Consider the following 23,522-nt stretch of genomic DNA (forward strand, 5'->3'; position numbering starts at 1 on the left):
CCACCACCACACAGAAATTGCTTTTGTCTAAGTCAAAAGTAATTTCCTTCTTGCCAGATCCACATTTCTTCCTTATCACAGTTGATCTCACCGAAGTGTTTAACACAGTCAACTGTTCCTACCTTTTATATAAGCTTTTATGACACTCAGAAGTTCTGGTTTTCATTATAAAATCCACTGACTCCTTCTTGCCTTGTCTCCTCTGCTCATTTTTCTCCTCTCCCTTTACTTTTTTCTACCAAGTCTTAAACTTTGGCACTCCTTAAACCCCAGCTGCTTCACTCTAACCTTCTTTCTCTGTCTTCTCTTCCTATTTAACTTAGTGGCTCTCAACAGGGAATGATTTTTCTCCCAGGGGATATTAATCAATTACTAAGGATACTTTTGATTTTCATGAGTGGGAGGATATTACTGGCCTCTGGAGGGTAGAGGATGGAGATGCTGCTAAACATTGGTGGTGAATGCAAAATCCTACAATGCACAGCCTCCCACAACAAAGAATTAGCTGCTCCCACATGTCAATAGTACCCACATTGAGAACCCCTACACATCCAGTCCCTTGGCTTTATATACTATGTCTACAGCAGAAGATACATATTATCTTAATACCATTCTCCCTTTCTAGTTAGTAGTGGAACTGACACCTCACCAAGAGGCACATGGTCAGTTTCTAAATGTATGTTATAGCCTATCTTGCAACTAAGTAATATGTGAAAGTTTTGGGTCACTTCCTTAAAAATAAGATGCTGTCTCTTCCCCTTTTTCTGAATGATGGAATGTAGTCCTGGTGCTAGTGAGCCAATTTCAACCACACAGAGGAGAATAATATTTAAAGGGATATTAATATAAATATTAATATTTAAACTGAAGTTCTGAATAACTTCATGGAGCAGAACGCTCTACTTAATCTAGACCTCCCGCCTATCTCTGGACAACTACATGAATGACAAACAAACTTGTATCTTATTTAATCCATAGTACTTAGGGCTTCATTTTTAAGATCTTAGTTGGTACCTCAACTGACACCCTATCTGTATACATACCTGGAGCTGTCATTTATAATCATAGCCTTGAGATGTCCTCCAACTCTGTATTTATACATTTAATCACCTGTTTGGTTTGTACTCTTGGATTTCTCCCAGACATCTCAAACTTAAGAGTTTCAAAACTGAACTCTTAATATAACCACAAAACCATTTCTCTCCCACCTTCCCTCTTCTCAATAACTGGTTAGAAATTATAAGCCACGCTTAATTACTCTCTCTCAACCCCAAATCCATTCCTTTACTCCCGCTTCCAAAATGAACGTGATACACACCCATTTTATTTATTTATTTATTTTTATTTATTTTTTTTTGCTATTGCTACCAACCTGGTTTAAACCACTGCCATATCTCTCCCGGACCACTACAACAGTCTCCATACTGGGCTTCCTACATTCTCCCTTGATCCTATAATTCATATTCTACACATAAGCCAGAGTGAATCTTTCTAAAATAAAAATCAAATAATCTCTTGCCGTTTCACAATACCTCTCAATAGAACTCAGACTTCTTACCCAGATCCCACAGAGAGCAACATGATCTAACCTTTCATTCCCATTTACTTATAAAATTCCATCTTCAGCCACTCCTTCTCTTCACGCTTGGTCTCCTTGAAGTTCCTAACACACACACAAACACACACACACCTCTTTTCTGTCTCAAGACTTTCACTCAAGCTGTTCCCTCTGCTCTTTGCATGACTGACTTGTCTCATCCTGAAAACTCACATTTTCAGAGATGCCCCCAGAACCATGCTAAAATAAGCCTTTCCTTCTCCCTCTTGTTATTCTTTATTTTTGTACACTATTTTGCTTATGGAACTCAACACAACTTCTTATTACACATGTACTTGTGTACACGTTTTTGTTTATCTCCCCCACAAGTGCAGGGATTCTGGTTTCATTTTAATCATCCTATCAATATTGCCAGGCACATAATAACCACTCAAGATTATGTGAATGTGTGTGTATGCGCGTATCTCCCCATTAATTCTAACAAGCTGAAATCAGGTTAACGAGACCATTAAGGACAGCCTCAAAAAGGGAAAGAGGTTATACTCAGACACTGTGAAACTTAATGAGAGATGATTGGATACAGTGAGGGTATGTGTGGGAGGGAGGCACATGGTGCAGGTTTATGAACATAAATCTCTACTCAATTCATCACTCAGCTGTAGTAACAAGAAAATGTAGAACAGTTCTAACTTGTAGAGGCTGTTTAAGATCTAAGTTAGGAAGAAAGAAGGAGGGAAGGACAAAGGGAAGGAAATAGGGAAGGACTGATGAAAGGAAAATAAGGTACAAATTGTTCTTGATATTTTTATTCCTATGCAATCAAGAGCAATGTATCACCAGACAAGAGAGAAATCTAATTAAATATTTGGAAAAATCTATTACTGGAACTAAAGTGATTTATGCTTGTTTTTTTTTTTAAGATTTTATTTACTTATTTGACAAACAGAGATCACAAGTAGGCAGAAAGAGAGGAAGAAGTAGGCTCCCTGCTGAGCAGAGAGCCTGATGTGGGGCTCAATCCCAGGACCCTGGGATCATGCCCTGAGCCAAAGGCAGAGGCTTTAACCTACTGAGCCACCCAGGCACCCCTCTGCTGGTTTTTGAAAGGTTTTGTTGAATAGTTGGCCACCAGTCCCAGGTTCCTGATGACACACTGTGTATAAATTTTTCATATCTTTTTCAGCAAAAACTGGCCACACAACTTTTTTCTCCTTTTCCTGAAGGTGACTCTAAGAGTCCTTGCTTACCCACAGTCTTACCCAACATAGTTTAGGGTCTCAAACCTGTGACTAGTATCAAACTTGCCAGCAATGGCCCTGGGTATGCCAGTGTATGATGTGTTTCCCTGATTTTCTTCCAAAACACAAAAGCACCTTGGGGTGAGGGTCGTTAGAAACTAACATTTTTTCCCCAGATCTGTATATACTAGCTATTTTACATAAATTAAAAGTCCCTCCTTCAGAAAACCCAATTTAAAAAAAAGTATTATTATCCCATTTTACATGGGAAGAAAGTAAGTCTAAAATAAATTATAAGGGCACCTGGGCAGCTTACCGGGTTAAGGACCTGCCTTCAGCTTAGAGCATGATCCTGGGGACCTGGGACTGAGCCCCGCCCGTGTCAGACACTTTGCTCAGCAGGGAGCCTGCTTCTCCCTCTCCCTCTGCCGTACCCCCTGCTCATGCTCTCTCTCTTGCTCTCTCTCTCTCTCTCTGAAATAAATACAATCTTTAAAAAATAAACAAATAAAAGAAATTATAGCCTTTTTCTCTCACACAGCTAATAAGAGGTCATGTTTGTCTATTTGATTACAAAGCACATGATCTCTTCTCTCTATACAGGAACTCTCAGCTTCAAGGCAAGACAACTTTTGAGATAAACAAAACTACCTCACTACAGCCAGAGTGATCTTTTTAAAAACATAGATCTAATCCTGTCACTTTCTTGCTTAAAAAAAAAAAAAAAAAAAACTTCCTGAAATAGCTCCTTTCCACCTGGAGGCTGCGCGCATGCACACACACATACACACACACACACCACACCATTCAGAGTTGCATCTACACAACTACTTCTCTTCACCCTTTCCTATAACTCAAATTCAAGGTGTGTACAGATTATTTGGAAAGGTTATAATTTCTAATTGCCAAGCCTCACCCTCAGAAATTCAGGATCAGTAGATCTGGGGTCAGGGCGGAGCGGTGGTTGGGATGTGGAATAAAAAATGCGAATGTTAAACAATCAGCCAACATGACTGAGGCAGGTGGTTGAAGTACCACGTTCTGAGAAGTATACCAGATCACAGAACTTCATTACACCCTTGCCTTCCTCTTTCTAGCACTTTCATTCAGCACTCTCCTCTGACAAGCATATTTTTTAGTGCTCACTCTACACCAGATATTTTTCTAGACAATGGAGTATAGCAGTTAAAAAATTAAAAAAAAAAAAAAAAGGTTCTGCTCTCATGGAGCTTACAATCTTACTGGAATAATATCAAAAATTAAATCAATGGACATATGGTATATCAGGTGCCAAAGGGGATTATATAGAAAAATAAAGTTGGGTAAGCAGATAGTAGTAGGGAGCTACTGTATTATTATTATTATTATTATTATTATTTAATTAATGTTTTCTCCTCTTAAAGAGAGAGCCTCATCTGTCTTCTTCATTTCTGTATCACAAGTATCAGGAACTCAGTATTCAACAAACATCTGTTGAGGCAGGAATAGAACTGCTTTACAGACTAGAAATAAGGACCTTTCACAGCAGCTTTTATAAAGATAACATGGTGCCTAATGCTGCCACCTAGAGTGGCCTGTGTAAACTTTCCAAAGTAGAACTGAGTGGTTCAGAGCCAAGAGACTGGATCTACACTTCCACTTAAAAAAAAAAAAAAAAGAATATATGTATATATCAATGGTTTTCAGGCACTGGCTGTGAGGCAATGCAGGACAGAGATCCCTGAAAGATAGCAACCAAATATGAGAATCACAACTAGCCCAGTTTACTATCCAAAGAGATCTTCCACAGGGCACCTGGGTGGCTTAGTCAGTTAAGCATCTGCCTTCAGCTCAGGTCATGATCCCAGAGTCCCTGGATCAAGCCCCACATTGGGCTCTCTGCTCAGTGGGGAGTCTGCTCCCTTGCCCCTCATCCCACTTGTGCTCTCTCTCACACACGCGTTCTTTCTCAAATAAATAAATAAAATTCCCCCCCCCCCAAAAAAAAACACAAGGAGATCTTCCAGGCAGCAGTGCAGGGAGGTGGAACCAAGGTTAAGCAAATGCATCTTCCTAAATAGAGGAGAAAGAGCAGGGTGTTCAAGGAGATAAAGATGCCTACAGTTTGCAAGATAAATCCCTTGAGAGACAATATCCACACAGATAGATTGAGTTCCAGAAATATTCAAAGGATCCCACCCAAATTTTCAACTGAGTACTGACCAGCAAATGCATGTTAAAAGAAAAACACATGAAGCTGTGGCAAGAACAAGGCAAAGAACGTAACAACTGCTGGGTTCACATGCATTTTCACAAGCTAGGGTGGAAAACCTTGTAATTCATAAATTAGCATTCATAAAGAAACTACCTCAGTAATGGAAAAAAAATTAGATCAAACTACTTGTAAGTAACTTAACTCACTGTAGAACAAAACTAAAGATTATTTGTCACAATATAAAAATATCCAGTGCCCAACAATGATACCATGCCTGGTAGCCAATAAAAAATTTCCAGGCATGCAAAGATGCAGGAAAATATAACCTATACCGACAAGAAAAATCAATTAAAAAAAAAAAACAGAACCAAAAAAGACAAAGGTGATAAATCAGTCAACAACATTAAAACAGTTATTATTATTATTATATTCCATATGTTCAAGATGGTGGAAGTAAGACTAACACTGGAGATACAGAAGATATTTCTGAAAGACCCACTGATCTTCTGTAGATGGAAACTACAATGTCTGAGATTTAAAATATGCTGCTGTGATAGTAATAAAAGACTGCACACTGCAAAAGAAAATACTACTGAACCTGTGGATATAACAACGGAAACTATACAAAACAAAGCACAAAGAAAAAAAAACAGACAAAAAAAAATAGAGCATTAGTGAGTTGTGGGACAATTTCAAGAAGCCTAATACCAGGGGCACCTGTGTGGCTCAGTCAGTTAAGCCTCTGATTCTCGATTTCAGCTCAGGTCATCATCTCAGGGTTATGGGATCAAGCCCTACACCAGGCTCTGCTCCCAGCGTAGAGTCTGCTTGTCCCTCTCCTCCACATTTTCCCTCAAATAAATAAATAAAATCCTTTAAAAAAAATAAAGAAGCCTAATTACATATAATCAGAGTCTTTGACGGGAAGGGAAAGAGGGTTAAGTAGAAAAAATATTGGAAAAAAAATTGGCCAAATTTTTTTCCAAATGTAATGATCACTATAAACCCTCAGATTCAAGAAGCTTAATGAACCCAATACACAAGAAATACAAAGAAAAATAAACCAAGGTATATCAAAATGCTTAATCAAAATGCTTAAAACTAGTAATAAGAGAAAATCATAAAAGCAACCAGAGAAAAAAATTGACGCATTATACACAAGTGACTATAAATAAGAAACATAGCAGACTTTTCTTCAGGAGCAATGTAAGCCAAAATACAGTGGGACAACATCCTTAAAATACTGAAAGAAAGAAAAAAAAACTGCCACTTTAGAATTTTAAACCCAGAGAAAGTACCTTTCAGAAACAAATGCAAAATTTTCTTCAGACTTATAAAAGACATAATTAATCACCAGAAGATTGTTTTAAGCAAAAGTAATAAGAATATAGTATGGGATTTATAACTTAGTTATGAGTAAAATATATGGCCAAAGTAGCACAAAGGCCAGGAGAGGGGAAATGGAATTACACTTTTTTTTTTTAAAGATTTTACTTATTTATTTGACAGAGAGAAACACAGCAAGAGAGGAAACACAAGCAGGGGGAGGATTGGGTGAGGGAGAAGCAGGCTTCCTGCTGAGCAGGGAGCCCAATACGGGACTTGATCCCAGGACCCTGGGATGATGACCAGAGCCAAAGGCAGACACTTAACGACTAAGCTACCAGGTGCCCCAGTTGTGAGGTTCTTACATTATAATATTACTTGAAGGTACTCCACGATAAGTTAAATGTATACTACAAACTCTAAAGCCACAAACAAAAGAAAGACATGGCTAATAAGCCAACTAATGAAATGGAATATTTAAAATATGAACTTAATCCAGAGGAAGACAGGAGATGGGGGAAAAGGAATAAAAAAAATTAGATGGTATAAATACCAAACAAAGAGCAAGACAGATATTCAAAATAAACCATAATAATAATCACATTAACTGTAAATTATTTAAATGTCCCAATTAAAAGTGGACAAAATGTCTCCTTTATCTTTATGCATCTTTATGATGGAGACCTGCAAAGGAGAAAGAACAAGAAGTAGAAACAATGTTAATCCAAAAAGCAAGTTAATACAAAAAGACAGAGACAGTATTTCTCTCAAAAACTGCTTGATAATACATTGTGAGTGTCAGATTAGCCTGAAAAATTAAATTATTGAAATCAAAGGTCAAGGGTTGAGTCAAGTGATCAGTGTGTGAGGGTTAAATCCCAATTCCTCCAAATAATATATATGGGGGAGGAATATGCAGATTTACTTCTCTTCTCTCCCAAAATGTTCCAAAAAGGAAGGAAACAAAGGAATTGAATTGATATAAATCAAGAGTAAAGAGAATGTGCAAGATGAAAACAGCATAAAAAAGATGTTAGCAAAATTTTAGAACTTAGAGATCGATAAGTGGTGACCAAGTTAATGAATTTAATAAAGTATACATTACAAAAAAGGAAAGGCAAGAAGGCATAAGCAATTCATTCCACTGAACTCAAAATAGATTACAAATGTAAGATTGTGAATTATATTAACATCAGACTTTGTTACAGAAACACTTAAAGCTAGAAGACAAAGAAACAATGTCTTCAAAATTCAAATGAATGAGTCTCCACATAGAATCTATACCCACCCACACACACACACACACACACACACACACAACCAAGAGTGTAAGAGAGTAGAATAAAAATGTTTTTGGATATGAAATACTGTCTCAAGAAAATTAACTGTCATGCACCATTTCTTAACAAGCATCTGAAAAATATACCTTACAAAATGAGAAAGTAGCCCAAGGAAGAGGATCTAGGAAACAGAGGCTCCCACACAGGAAGGGGAAGATGTTTCCAGAATGAAGGTAAAGGGAAGTCCCAGGATGTCAGCTGGTCATCGAGAGCAGAAACCTATTAAAATTGGCACAAGAAGCTAGAAAATTCCCACTAGGGTGACTTCAGGAAAAAGAATAGAACTAAAAGACTATCTAAAAATGTTTGTATTGAGGCATGATACACAACTCCAGCAGAGAGTATTAGAATGAATTAGCGATAGACATGTGGAAAAACAGGCAAACCAAAAATTAAGGCAATGATTAATGCTGGGAAAAAACAAAAGCTTATTCAAAAGAGAAACATTTCACTGTGTATGTATTTGATTGTATTTTTTAAATACACATTTTAATTAAAAACAAATATATTCATCAAAGAGCAGAGTCTACCCAGCAGCCTTCCTCCTTTTCTTTTTTTATACAATCTTTATTTTTTCACTTTTGTATATCATTTGATCCACCAATGATGAATGAAAAGGACTTAGATCTATATATACCAACATCCTTCATGTATATATACATACACGTACTACTTCTACTTCTACCTTCCTAATATTACAATTTTTCTGGATAAGCTAAAAGTTGGTATTAATAATATTATGACCATGAAAAAAATTGTCACAGCTATAGATCAGGAGAATGGGAGCTGAGAATGCTGTGTACAGAAAGTCAGTAAAATCATGCCTAAAACTGAAAAAACAGTATTTTTCAGCATATTAGAAATAAGGACATAAAATTCATAAGAGTCCGCTAAGAGTTTAAAGTTTCTGCTCCTGGGGATCATGATTCAATATCAGGGAACAGGACCCTTGCAGTTCTATTTAATTTTTTATAATATAACTCTGCTTTTCTTTCATAATAACTTTAACTAGTTTTTTTTACTTATAATCATCAGGGAGCTTCATCTTCTCAGCAAGTCCATTTTTTAAAACTTTATCTTGAAATTAAAAATAAAGGACCGCTTAAGAAACAAATAATCTGTCAAATCAAAAAAAAAATTAATGCAACATATATCTAAAACTTGGAAAAATTGCAATCCAGGAATTCAGAACTCTAACCCTGCACTATTTGGCCAAGGAAGGTTGGCACATTGCACTCAATTTTTTTCTTTCAATTTCCTGTTTATCATCATGCTTCATTTCCCAAATTATTTGGAATTGAGAATGCATATTGGAATTTAGCATGGCCATCTTTGGATCTGTAAAATCTCTTTAGTCATATTTCCTCTTTGTCCATTGTGAACAATGAAAGGATAAAGAATACTGTGCACATATAAATCTAGGAACCAGTATTTAATTTCAAATCTGAGGACCAATTCTCCTTGGAGCCTGCCTTTCATGGAGTGGAGGGAAAGAAGATAAAAGGCATTGTGGGTCATATAGTCTCATGGCTCCAACACACAAAATTATAGTTACAGAAATTTGTCCTTACAGATTTCTTAACAATTTGTAGCGAAAAGCAAATTTACTCCAAATTCCAAAGCATACCTTTGCTGTTTTTCCTTCTGCAGTTAAGAAAACTTAAGGCTAGTTGTCTACCAAAACAATAGAGAGAGAAATTTTTTTCTCTGTTATTTAAGCATCTGTGCTGCTGAGTTATTGTTATAGGTTAGTTGAATTGGCCAGAAAATTATCCAAAGCATTTATGCTCAGGAGTTGAAAAAAATTAGACAAAATAAGTGAAGTCCAGAGGTTAGAAAAGGTCACTTAAAAACTGGGAAGGTCATTTAAAAACAGCGAAAATTTAACGAGCTAGCAGTGCTGCCATGTGTTTTGTGAAGCCTATTATTAACAGTCAGACATAATAAAAAGAAGACTGGAATCTAAGATTTTAATCCTGGATCTGAGACTCATGTGTCATCTGATGGTGGACAAGTCAAGTCCCCTCTCTGTGCTTCACTTTTCATCTGTAAATGAGGGGATCTTACTGGATGATCCCTGAGGTTGCTTTTAGGTCTTAGAGAATACAAAGGAGACATTAGGAACATGACAAGAATTTCCTCTATCTCTACTCATGCATTCCCCTAGATCGATTTATGTAATTATATGCGGGCATTCAAAAACCCTCCAGTCTCCCAGGATGTGACCATCAGTTACAGTAGGCAATGTGGTAGTCTAATTTGAGCGAGATCATAAACATCATCAGCAAGACCAAAAGCTGGAATGCATCTCAATTATGCTCACAAATTATGGGTGTGGTGTCGAGAATAATCCAAAACACTTCCACTTAGCTTTGGGATCCATTATATTTTTTGGTTTACAGAAAACTCAAATTAACATTTGGTTGATTAAGGTTGACTTTTAAATTTGTTGGCCTAATTGCATACTCTACAATCTAGACTAAAAATATATCTAGCTGGACAGAAGAGACACTGTCCCTAAGTTTGTTTGTTTGTTTTTTAAGATTTTATTTATTTATTTGACAGAGATTGCAAGTAGGCAGAGAGGTAGGCAGAGAGAGAGGAGGAAGCAGGCTCCTCACTGAGCAGAGAGCCCTACGTGGGGCTCGATCCCAGGACCCTGAGATCATGACCTGAGCTGAAGGCAGAGGCTTTAACCCACTGAGCCACCCAAGCACCCCAACACTGTCCCTAAGTTTGACAATGTCCTTAAATTTCTAAGAGCTATGTTGGATAGAGAGACCTAGTTTGCGTGGTACTAGAAGAGATCCTTGCAGTGTCTGCCCTGCTCAGGAGTCCTTCCTTCTTCTTTGAGAACAGCTTTCCACTCTGAGCCTGTGAGTCATGAGTTGCAGGGAAGGGGCTCTGGGAACCATATTTTGTTACATAACATCACCACTTAGGATTTAGTTGATTGGCAGTGGCTGAGCACCAGAGCCAAACAGCCAATCAGAGCTGCTCCTTGGGGCCTCTGCAACTGAGTGAAATCTCCACGTGGGTTCACTTACAGGAAGACTACATCAACTTGGAAGCCAGGGCAGAGCCTTTATTCCACAAGCAGACAAGTAGCAGACATCTTGGCATCTGTTGCTGCTTTGCAGAGACACCAAATGAAAAGCATTTGCAGAGATAAGTGGAAACAAAATATAAAGAAAGCCTATTCTCTGGGCTCCTCCTGGCCTTCTTGTCCCTTCTAAATCACAGTTGTGTTCCTGCCACTGGCTTCCAGGGCACCCAACTAGGCCACTAAATTCTCCTTCCTCGTTTAGACTAATGCAAACTGATACCTATTATGAGCAACAAAAAATTTTTGCTGCTGCAAAATTGACTGTATTTTCAATTGAATTGAAAATGTAATGGGGAACTCTTCTTGCTTTCTTCACCCCCTGTCATTTGATCAGACAAGGAAGTGGCCTGGTATCACAGAGCCCCTAAATAATTAAAAGATGATCACACAGTTAGAAACAATATCTTACATCCTGTGTCAGTTTCCATTCTATAAAGTTTAAGCTTCATTGTATAACTAGAATAACATACTGTACTTGTAAGGTTAGTAGAGTTTCGTAGCAATGGAACTTTTTATTGTAATACCCAACTGCATTCCTGAATCAGACACAAATTCGTACATAATAATTCATTATTTTCTGAAAATAATGGCAAGATGTTCCTAGTAACAGATATACCAAACAGCCCCTGGAGCACCGTGGCTAGTGTTTGCTGACTACCTCCAGAGAGCCACAGAACACCCATCTCTTTCTGTAAAAATGGGAACTCTAAAGCCCTTTGGGAAAAGGAGGGCAGATGCTATAACACATAGAGCACCAACAGAGGCGTCAGTGGATGTGAGTCCACATCTTTGCATCGGTTTTCACTTCTGCAGATCTTCATCTCTTATCTGGCTTGGAATGGAGAATATCCAAAATGAGACCCACAGGCCAACTATAGTCCAGTAGATTTATGCTAAGGCCTCCCTTCCTCAGACATGTTGTTAAACATTCTGTGCCTTTATTTCCTCATCCGTACAATGGGATGCTAACTGCATCTGCGTTATAGGAGAGTGGTTCTGAGGCGGCTATGCACGTAAAGTCTGGCACCTAAGACTACTCTGTTAATTATAGCTGCCGTTGTTATTGTTTCTATTGCTCCTGATGATTTTTTAAGACTCGCTCATGATCCCATTGCTATTATGTCTGATCACTATTGACTGTAAATTTCACAAGGTTTGTTGGACAAGTTTGTAGTTGTAATCAAAGCTGAATATATTTAATGAAAGTACTTGAGACGTTCAAGTTCAGTTCCACTAATAGTAAATCATTAACCAGGAAGGCCTTCAAGCATTGCTGAGTAAGGAAGACGAGAACTGACAAAGCCTGCGGGGAGCACCTGACTCATTTGTGGCTCATGGCCAGCATTCATGCTATGACAATAGCTTAGCCTATGGCCTGCATGCATGTAGACTTCAAATCATGAGGGCAAACAGTTGAAAACATGTGGACAAAACTTTTTAAATTAAAAAAAAAAAAAACAGAAACAGAAAACTCACAGATATATCCTATTGGTTATATTGCTTCCAAATCAGACTTTCTAGGTGTCCATGTTCTTGGCTCTAGAAAATTCTGAACCTAGAAAGCAACTGTTTGTATGGTTATCCAGAAAATGAAAACTGCTATTTAGAATAAGACCAGACAGCTCTGATCAGAGGTAAAGCTGTTTATTCAGGAAAAATATACTAATTTTGTTGAACCTTATTGTGAACGCCAGCCCTACCAGACCTCGGGCCATAGTCTGAAAGAATACGGAAAATCAGAAGTGACTCGCTCTACACAATTAAGTGAGAAGGACTTTTCATCCCAGCAGGCACCCAGGCAGGAGGATGTGAAGAGAAAAATAGAAAATATGAGCTACAAGAAGGAAGGCCAGGCCTCCACATGTAACCAACCACTAGGAGGGAATTTTAGGAGGATGATATCTAATGTTCAGTTTTAGGTTGTTGCCCATCTGGTGCTATGCTGTCATCCCTTCAGTTCTCACAAAACTTCAATGAAAGAGGAAAAAAAAGTAACAGCAGAAACCAGGGGCCTGTTTAGGAAGCATACTGCAGCATGGACAAAGACAAGTGAACTCCACAAAAATTTCTAGGTGGGATTTTTTCCACAGCACTATCTTGTTTGGATTTTGAAATAAAGGGTGATGCTGGAAAATGAGGGGACTGGGACAAATGCACGGTCACCACTTGGGTTACAGTTGAAGGATCTGTGGAGAAACACTTCTTTCATGTGAGGACAAACATCCTTGACCGTCATCTCATTGTCTCTAACATTATCTTACCATTGTCTGATGCATTTAGTTCCTGCTGGTCCCATTCCGGACTACTGTGTTCTCTTAGTGTATTATTAAGGTTATCTTCCACTTCTTTTTTTTTTTTTAAAGAGTTTATTTATTTATTTGTCAGAGAGAGAGAGCACACAAGCAGGCAGAGGCAGAGAGAGAGAGAAGCAGGCTCCCTGCCAAGCAAGGAGCCGGATGTGGGACTCAATCCCAAGACCCCAGGATCACGACCTGAGCTGAAGGCAGCGGCTCGACTGACTGAGCCACCCAGGAGTCCCGAGGTTACCTTCCACTTCTTAGACAATTATGCCTACCACAGGGCCATGTTTCTGTAAAATAGTGACTGAGTTCTGGTGTGCCAATCAGAATAACATTCTTTTATGCAAAATAGAGCCAAATTTCAAAGGAAAAAATAATTTAAGTGTTTCTTTCCCTTAGTATTTACTTCTCTCAGATGTAGCCAATTCAAACAACACTCCCTCTTCATAAAGACCAAAAGTTAAGTACCAAGAAATTCAGTTATTCCACAAACATGGATTATCTATCAGTCACATGACTGGCACTGGTAGGGGCAGGGCCGTGAGGACAAATATTAAATGGTCACAATTTGATTAGGGAAAGAAAAATGAAAACAGAAATAGAGGCCTGTGTGTACATAATGTTAAGACAATACAAGAAGGTATAAAGTACTCAAACTTGGGGAGATATAAAAACTTCCAAAGAGGATGACAACTGGAGCAAGTTTTTGTGTTTTTTTTAAAGACTTTATTTATTTATTTGACAGATAGAGATCACAAGTATGCAGAGAGGCAGGCAGAGAGAGAGGAAGAAGCAGGCTCCCCGCCAAGCAGAGAGCCCAATGTGGGACTGGATCCCAGGACCCTGAGATCATGACCTGAGCTGAAGGCAGAGGCTTAACCCACTGAGCCACTCAGGCACCCCAGCAAGTTTTTAAGAATTCATGGAGGTTCTCCAAGGCAACAGCAGAGATAGGGCATTCCAGGAAGGGAAGGGCATGAACCTGTGAGCAACCACCACTTGAGCAGGACATGTTGGGAACCCTGATATGTAGGGAAATCAGCAGAAGCAAAGGAAAGGAGAGCAGTGTTGGGATTTTGAAAGTTCTTGCATGATTGAGAATGTATGGCCTATAATCTATGAATGGTGGAGATCCCAGAAAGATTCACAGAGACTGGAGTGATTAAAAAGATATGTTGCTTTAGAAGGATGGGTTAGAAGGAGATAGGAATAGAAATTGGAAGTCCAAAAATTTGAACCTATGGTAGCAACCGTGGAAGGCCAAGAAAATTGCATTATTATTATTGGCTAAGCACCAATACGATATCTCTGCTTTATTCCCCCGCAACACCTCCCAAGCATGGCTGCTTCAATCTACTATAAACTTGCCTAAGGGAAGAGGATGAAAACAACAGCAAATACAACAACAAAAACCTCACTTTTTCTTTTTCCTTGGACAGTTCCCAAATGAGGAGTTCTACATCCAAGCAATTCTTTCTGCTTTCCTGCATTTTTAATTACCTCCTAGAGCTATCTGCATTAATTAGCTTTACAACCTCTTAGATTTCCATACCAGTTGCTAAGCAGAAGACTTTCTGCCTCCACAAAGACTTCAATAGCCAAAGGAGAACCCCAGGGCTTGGTGTGTAAATGGCAGTGAAGGAATGAAGACAGCACCATTCTGAGTTCAGAGAGCTACACCAACTGTTTTCATAATCCCGAGCTAAATTCACTTGCAAACCTCCTCTCCCCTTCCCGTATCACCACTACTCTGACCTTCTGACCTTTACTGCCCCAGGCAATCTCTGCAAGGCCAAGCTATTATTCCAGTATCTTTACATGAACTCCATCCAAATGATCTTTTGCCAAATCCCAGTGGAGTTTAAAGATCCTTGTGGGGGATTTGTAAAGCTTTGTTGTTTTTAGATCAAACTTCATTTTGTTTCTTTTCTTTCACTTGGCCTTGAGGGAGTGTTCAACAGTTTGATGGTGAGCCATTAGTTAAATATCTCATCATCAAAGGGCTTTCTTGGGGTCTCTCATGAATGTTGGAGATGGTGGAAACCACCTCTGTTGACTCAAGATGGTCCCAACAATGTACTCAGTGAAGACTCATCTGCTATACCTGGACTATATCTACACAGGCTAACTTATTTAAGTTAGGTTTAAATATTGTATGAAATATTTTTTTAAAGATTATTTATTTATTTATTTATTTGACAGGCAGAGATCACAAGTAGGCAGAGAGGCAGTCAGAGAGAGGGGAAGGGAAGCAGGTTCCCTGCTGAGCAGAGAGCCCGAAGCGGGGCTCGATCCCAGGACCCCAGGATCATGACCTGAGCCGAAGGCAGAGGCTTTAACCCACTGAGCTACCCAGGCGCCCCTAAATATTGTATGAAATATTTTTAACAGAAAATTAGTTATCAACTGTTGGGTGAAATTCGGCTATTTATTTTTTAAAACAACCAGCTTAAAAAAAAAAAATTAACCATGTTCTGTAGTTTAATGTCTGTGCATGGATGTCTCTTTTGTACCACAGGTACTGCTAGGAAAAGGATAGTTCTGACCAACGCTTCCTTTTTTTTTTCTCTGAATAAATATCAATGCCTTTGAGTTCTACTTCATGAAATTTTAAATAGTTAGTGCTAGAAAAACCCAGAACAAACTTCTGAAAGAATCTCCTAAAGGTACAAATGGGGGCCACTAAAACCTAGAGAGGTTAAGTGACACCCAGGATCACACCGGAAATATGTGGGAAAGCTCAAATTCTACCCAAATGTCCTAGTTCTTTGTCTAAAACTCTTCAGCTACATTTCTTCTTTATTTTTTTTTAAGATTTTATTTATTTATTTATTTGAGAGGGGGGGGGGAGCATGAGCAGGGAGGGGGCAGAGTGAGAAGCAGACTACCTACTGAGCAGGAAGCCCAAAGTAGGGCTCGATCCCAGGATCCTGAGATCATGACCCAAGCCAAAGGCAGACGCTTAACTGACTGACCCATCCAAGCACCCTACATTTCTTCTTTAACAAAAAAAAAAGGGGGGGGGCTTTATTTATTTAGAGCAGCTGTAGGTTTCCAGCTACAGAATTGGAAACCTACAGAATTGAAAGGAAGATAAGATTGCCCATACGCTCCCTGCCCCCACACATGTGTAGCCTGTGCCATTATCAACATCAGTCACCAGAATGGTACATTTTTTTACTACAGAAGAAGCAACACTGACACATCATAATCACCTAAAGTCCATAGTTTACCTTAAGGTTCACTCTTGGTGCTGCACATTCATAGGTTTAGACAAATGGGTAATGAATCCATGATTAGATCACACAGAGTATTTTCACTGCCCTAAAAACCCTCTGTCCTCTGTCCACCCATCTCCTCCCTGACCACACCCCAACCTCTAGTAATAACCACTGATCATTTTGTTGTCTCCATAGTTTTGCCTTTTCCAGAATATCATATATAGGATCCCCCACTTTATTTGCGTTTTTGCTTTCTGCCATTTCAGTCACCCATGGTCAACCAAGGTCTGGAAGCAAATAAATGATCATGCTTCCGACATCCACCCGAAGGTCCACAGAAGCCTAACGCCATGTCACATACCTACGTCATTCACCTCATTCCCCTCGTCACTAGGCATTTTATCCTCTCACATCCCCATTAAAAGGGTGACTACAGTACCTTAAGATATTTTGAGAAAGAGGGGGAGAGACCACATTCACTTAACTTTCATGACAGTATATTATTGTAACTGCTCTGCTTTATTATTTACTATTGTTAACCTCTTCCTATGTCTAATTTATAAATTAAATTTCATCCTAGTATACAGGCTGCTGCACTATCCAAGGTGCCAGGCAGCTCCTGGGGGTCTTGGAACGTATCCGCAGATAAGGACAGAATGCCATCATACAGAATGCAGCCTTTTCAGATGGGCTTTTTTCACTTAGTAACATGCATTTTCAAGTTTTTCCCCGTCTTTTCACGGCTTGATAGCGCATTTCTTTTCAGTGCTGAATACTATTCCAGGGGCCACACTCAGCAGTGGGCGGGCTACAGTTCCCTGGTCAGACTGTCCCCCGCCTCCCCTACTGTGTCCCTTACAGAAACAAGCCCTTGGGCTCTGTGGGGGGATCTTGGTGGGCCTGGATCCCAGTGCGGTGTGTAGCGAGCCCTCCGCTTCTCCAGCACAGCTCCTGGTGGCCCAGCCCTGCAGGCCCCCGTGCCATCCTGATGGGGCGAGACTGGAGTGCACTGGGGGAGCTGCAGGTCCCCTTGCTCTAGGGACCCCCCTTGGAGGAAGCGCAGGCCCAGGGAGACCAGGGAGCTCTATGCCCACCTGCCGGAGGGGGAGGGGCAGAGCGGCCAGCCTCTTACCTTCCAAAGCCAACCGTCTTGGTGTCCATGGGGCAGGCAGTGCTCTGGTCTCACCCCCACTGGGGTTCCAGGGTTCTCTCAGTGGTGTCTGGTCCACCAGTAGCTGTTTTTCTTGGGAGGCGGAGCGAAGCCGGGACCGACCAGGGTCGCCATCTTGGTGACGTCACTCCGGAAACCCCTTCCGCGGTGGGGATGGGCCACAGCGTTATTTATCCATTCACTGGCTGAGGGATATCTTGGGTGCTTTCAAGTTTGGGTGATTGTGAATGAAACTGCTATAAACATCCATGAGCAGATTTTCGTGTGGACATGTTTCCAACGCCTGTGGATAAATACCAGAGAGCACGATTACCCGATCATATGGTAAGAGTACATTTAATTTCCAGAGACTGCCAAGCGGTCTTCCGAAGTGGCTGTACCATTCTGCATTCCCAGCAGCAATGAACACGAGTTCCTGTTCTCCACATTCTCGGTAGCACGTGGCGCTGTCAGTTTTCCAGATTTTTGCCATTCTACTTGGTGTAGAGAGGTATTTCATTGTTGTTTTAATTTGCATGTCCCTGATGACATATGGCTGGGAGCACTTTTCATATGCTTATTTGCTATGTGTATATCTTCTCTGGGGAGGTGTCGGTTGAGATCTTTGACCTATTTTTTAAGCAGGTTTTTTGTTTTCTTAACATTGAGTTTTAAAAGTTCATTGCATATTTTGGATAACCGTTTCCTTATCGTATGTGTCTTTTGCCAACATCTCTGTACACGCAAAGTATATTTTCTTTGAGGTCCTTAGCAGAAAAAGCAAAAACGATTAATTGATTGGTTTAAGATTTCCTCAAATAATCCTACCCATCGGTGATAATATCCTAGTTACTAAACAATTGTGAGTAATTGTATGGATTTCTGTGTTTTTATGTGTACCCAACACTTGCTTTGAGTTACGTGCCTTGCACAAGACTAGGCCCTGGAGATAACACTGAGATAACACAGTCCAAGCTCTTAACAGTTTCACAGTCCAGACAGTAACACACACTAAATTATGAATAACCCATGCTCTAATTCTGAGATGGGAGAAGTTCTGAGATACAAAGATGAGAAGGCAGAAAAGTAAAGGGAACAATTTAGGACTTTGGCTTATGGCTAGGAGTTTTCCAGAAGAGAAAAAAATGCATTTCAGGCAGAGACTAGTGTGATCACACAGATAAAGCTACAGAGATGTAGGCTCAGAAAGAAATGGGTATTAGTCTTCCGGGGCAAAACAGACAGAACTTGGTTCCTTCCACCTCTACTAAGTTGCATGCTTCTTGGGGGTAGTTACTACTAAATTAGCAGTGCCCATCTCTAGTGATCTATTCATTTCTGGCCTATTTTTTTACTATAAAATGAACTAAAAGAGGATTCCTGCTCAGAGGGTGCCCTCTCTTGGTAAAAGGTCATAAAAGACAGTTCTCCCCCAGAAAGAAACCTATATATTCCTTTTTAGAATTGCCTACCTTTGTTTTCAGGCAAACCAAAGAAAATGCAATTGCTCTGACAGGTAACTTTGGTTAACAATAAGAGTAGGTTATGGCTCTGAGCTTCTGTTTATAGCAGTGCACTGCACTAGATAATTTTCATGCCCTCCCCCCTTGCTCTGACGTTCCCTGACTTCTAGAAAATATGGCTCATCATATCTTGACTGAATATAAAATGCTTGGTAGTTAGACGGTATCTGTAGGAGTTAATGGCTATGAATAAACTGGAGAGTCCCTACCAGGAGAAAAATGTTGTTTCTGGCAGTGGCCACTTTGGTCTCTGAATTTTCCACAGCGGCCAGAGATAACTGGCCTGAACAATTTCCCCCTTCTCTTCTTCTCACATTTTGGGCAGTTAAAAGTCTATTTGAGATGGCAAATAGTGTAAATGCAGCAGGATCACCACATATTCCTGAAACACGCCCCCCCCACACACACACACCATTTTAAAGTACAAATCTGCCAAACAGTGCATCCACCAAAAGTCACCTTTTGAGTGTGTTATGGGATTCCCAGGATATCTTCTTCCTAAATGATTTCATTTTTCAGGCATCCAGTAAAATGAGCTCACATGTGCTGAGGGCCAGCCAAATGAGGTGAGCCGAGAAGAGATCCTTGAAACTTGTGGGATCTTGGGATTTGGGCATTCCCCTCAGATAATTCTTGCAAGTGCATTATAGGGAAAAAAAAGTTCCTGGAAATGGAGAAGAGACTTGAGAGTACAGGGAAGGGAGAGAAGTGAGACTGATGCAATGTGCGGGGGGAAATTAGTGTATCTTTTCCGTTGTTCCCAAAAGAATGTCACTGGTGATATAAAGAAGTGGAAAATCAGAAACTCCATTATCATCCGAAAACCACTTGTCCATTTCCTGCTCTGCCTGGGAAGGAAAATTGAACTGCAAACCTCATATTTAACACAGGGTTGTGGTCTTCTGGTGCCCCCTACTGTCGGGGAGGAAGACTTGCCGCTGCCTCCACTAAGGCAAGAATGAGACCAACCCAGAATTTGGCTGCCTGCCTGAGAGACTCAACAACTGTTAACTGATAAGAAGAAAGGACTGAAGGAGGGAGCAGGAGAGGGAGAGAGGGGACAGGACATTCTCAAAGTCCTTTCAAGACTGGAACCAGGCTGAGTCTCAAAGAGCTGAAAGATTAAAGGGTGCAATCTCTTAAAAATGCCCAGGGGAGGGGCACCTGGCTTGCTCAGTCGGTGGAACATGTGACTGTTGATCTAGGGGTTGTGAGTTCGAGCCCTGTATTAGGTGTAAATATTGCTTTAAAATAAAATCTTTTTTAAAATGCCTAATGGCAGACACCTGAGTGGCTCAGTCTGCTAAGCATCTGCCTTCAGCTCAGGTCATGGCCCCGGAGTCCTGAGATCAAGCCCCACATGGGGCTCCCTGCTCATTGGGGAGCCTGCTTCTCCCTCTCCCTTTGCAGCTCCCCCAGCCTGTGCTCTCTCTCTCCCCAATAAATAAATAAAATATTTTTTTAAAATGCCTAATGGACGGTAGATCTTGACATCAGATTAGCACTCAAAGAAAGTTTGATGAATAAAATAGGACAAAAATGAGAGAGACAGAGAGAGAGAGAGAGAGAGAGAGAGATATCTTAACTGGCCAAACTGTGTTTCCCTTCAGCCACCCATCTTAACAGAAATGTCTGATTTTTGTCACTCATCTAAAAGTTTTCCATAAGTTATATCAACCCTCTGGATATTTTCAAAAGGCTAAGCTTATCCTTGGAGGCTAGAAACTAGCAAATATAAATGTGCAGAGAAATCCCTCCATAGACAGGGGAAGAAGAGGGTATATAGAAGGGGGTAAGGTCAGGAATTAAAAGCACAGGCTCCAGAGCCACCGCTTAGATTCAAACCTGAGCTCTGCCACCTAAAACCTATGACCCTGGGCAACTTCCTCACCCTCTGTGTGCCTCCATGTCCTCACCTGTAAAATGAGGTGATAAACCTTCATACAGTAAGGGATGGCTGGCTCAGTGCATATAAGGCAGACAGAAGAGAGCCTGGCATGTAGCAAGCCTTCAGTCAGCAACAGGTACTGTGGTGATGACAGGGGACATTGGTCTCTGCCTCTTTGGGGGCCTTCATTATTTCAGGGTTGAAGTACATCTCGCTTTATACAATCGCTTCTAGTAACAGAACACCTTTCTCTCTTGGTAATAATAAACTTCCTGGAATCACGTGACCCTTAGACACGTTTAATGAAGTCATGTTTCCCATTTAGCTTCATATAAATAGACCCAGGCACTTGAAAGACCAAGTCAAAATATTATTTTCCCCTGAAACTAGGTGTATTTGTTTGTGAGGAGTGCATAACAAAATACCACAGAGTGGGTGGCTTAAACAACAACAAAACCTGTTTCTCATAATTCTAGAGGCCGGCATTCCCAGATCAAGGTACTGGCAGGTTGGGTTTGTCTTGAGGTCTCTGTCTTTGGCTTGTACATAGCCACCTCCTTGTCATGACTTCACATGGTCTTTCCTCTGGGTATGTGCATCCCTGGTGTTTCCCTGTGTATCCAAGCCTCCTCTCCTACAAGGACCCCAATCAGATTGGATTAGCGCCACCCTAACAGCCTTGTTTTCATTAAATCCCTCCTTTAAAGGCCCCATCTCCAAAAACAGTCACATTCTAAGGTCCTGAGGTAGAAGTGGCTTGGAGGGTCCAAGGAACACGAAAGTGGCTGGAGTAGAGCAGGTGAGGGGGAAAGTGACTGGAAATGAGAGCAGGGAGGTGCCTTAAGCCACCTTGCATATTGGCTTTTGCTGAAATGAAACAGGAAAGCATTAGAAGGTTTTGAGCAAAGGAATAAAATGATCTGACTCATGTTTTTAAAGGCTTGACACTCGGATTATTGTGTTGGTAATAGATGGAGTGGGGCAGTAGGGAACCAGAAGCAAGCACACTAATTGCAATAGTCAAGTCAGAAGGTAACAGTAGCTTGATGCAAAGTGGAAACAGTGAAGGTGATAAGAAAGGTTTATTCTTGATATATTTCACATGTAGAACCACCAGGATTTTCTGTTATTCCATCTGGTGCTCATATTTCTCTCGGGGTTACTTTTGGCATCCTGACAATTAGCATTGTCAAAGTTTTCTTGCATCTGAGCATTATCTGTCTCTTGGAGCCAAAAATACATCTTAAAGCCATGCACGTCCTCCCAAGTCCAATGTACATATCAAAATAAATGAACACTAACATTACGTAAATCCTACATAGGAAATTGGATAAAGTAGGCATCTTTAACCATCCATACCCTAATCACAGGTTATAAAAAGTCCCAAGCCAAAAGGAATGCAGAATGCCTCCAGATGGTACACTATTCAGATAAGGAAATAGAGAATGTCATCATGGGTGTGAAACATTTCTAACCAGAAAAGGGAAAGAGAGCAGAAGAAAAGAAGGCAGAGCAGGAAAGTGATAAAATTTGCTATCCCCAAAACGGGGTAACTACCATGGTGCAATTAGTTTTTAATAACGGTTCTTTTCAATACTTTCAAAAGCAAGCTACAAAATCATTTTCTCTCTAATGGCTGAAGTTAAGAAGTGATATCTTTTGAGATTTTCTTATTTAAGATGAGTTTAGCATAGCTCTGCTCATCTTTTCCTTTTCCTGATCTTTGTTCATAGAGCCTGAGCTTTTAGATCAAGATCATTTTTATTAAGTAAAAATTATTCTGGTTACTATTACCAGGATTATTTTTCTTGAAAACAGACCATCCCTGATGACATCAATTCCCCATCAGCCCTTTCATACAAAAGCTGATTTTCTTTCTCTGTACTCCATGTGAGAGGCTTAAAAATGACCTTCCAAGAAGATAACCACATCTCAATCTTTGGAATCTGTGAATGTTAACTGATGCGTCAGTTTTTGCAGACATCATTAAATTCAGCATCCTGGAGATGAGGAGATTATCCTGGGTTACTTGGATGGGCTCAAAATGTAATCGCATGTAAGGCAAAAAGATTTCTTGCACAGAGAGAAGGCAACATGAAGATAGAGCAGACACAGATTTGAAGATGTAGCTTTGGAGACTGGAGTGATGTAACTACAAGCTAGGGAATGCCAGTAGCTTCCATAAAGGCGAAAGAGACGACAGATTTTCCCCTAGACTCTGCAGGCAGAGTGCAGCCTTTCCAACACCTTCATTTTGGCTCAGTAATACTAACTTTGGACTTCTGGCCTCTAAAGCTGTAAGACAATAAATTTCAGTTATTGCAAGCCACCAAGTTTGTGTTAATTTGTTACAACAGTCCCAGGAAACTAAATAGGTGTTACTATTTAGATGTTACCCTAAAGTGTTACTTCTTTTTTTTTTTTTTTAAGATTTTATTTATTTATTTGACAGACAGAGATCACAAGTAGGCAGAGAGGCAGGCAGAGAGGAGGAAGCAGGCTCCCCGCTGAGCAGAGAGCAGAAAGCGGGGCTCAATCCCAGGACCCTGGGATCATGACCTGAGCCAAAGGCAGAGGCTTTAACCCACTGAGCCACCCAGGCGCCCCCTAAATTGTTACTTCTTAACACATTTTTCCCCTTGCCCCATCAAAACCCTCAGCCAGTAGGCTTATACTTG

Source organism: Lontra canadensis, unplaced genomic scaffold (genome assembly GCF_010015895.1).
Source record: "Lontra canadensis isolate GAN:19392208 unplaced genomic scaffold, GSC_riverotter_1.0 scaffold43, whole genome shotgun sequence".
Taxonomy (NCBI): domain Eukaryota; kingdom Metazoa; phylum Chordata; class Mammalia; order Carnivora; family Mustelidae; genus Lontra; species Lontra canadensis.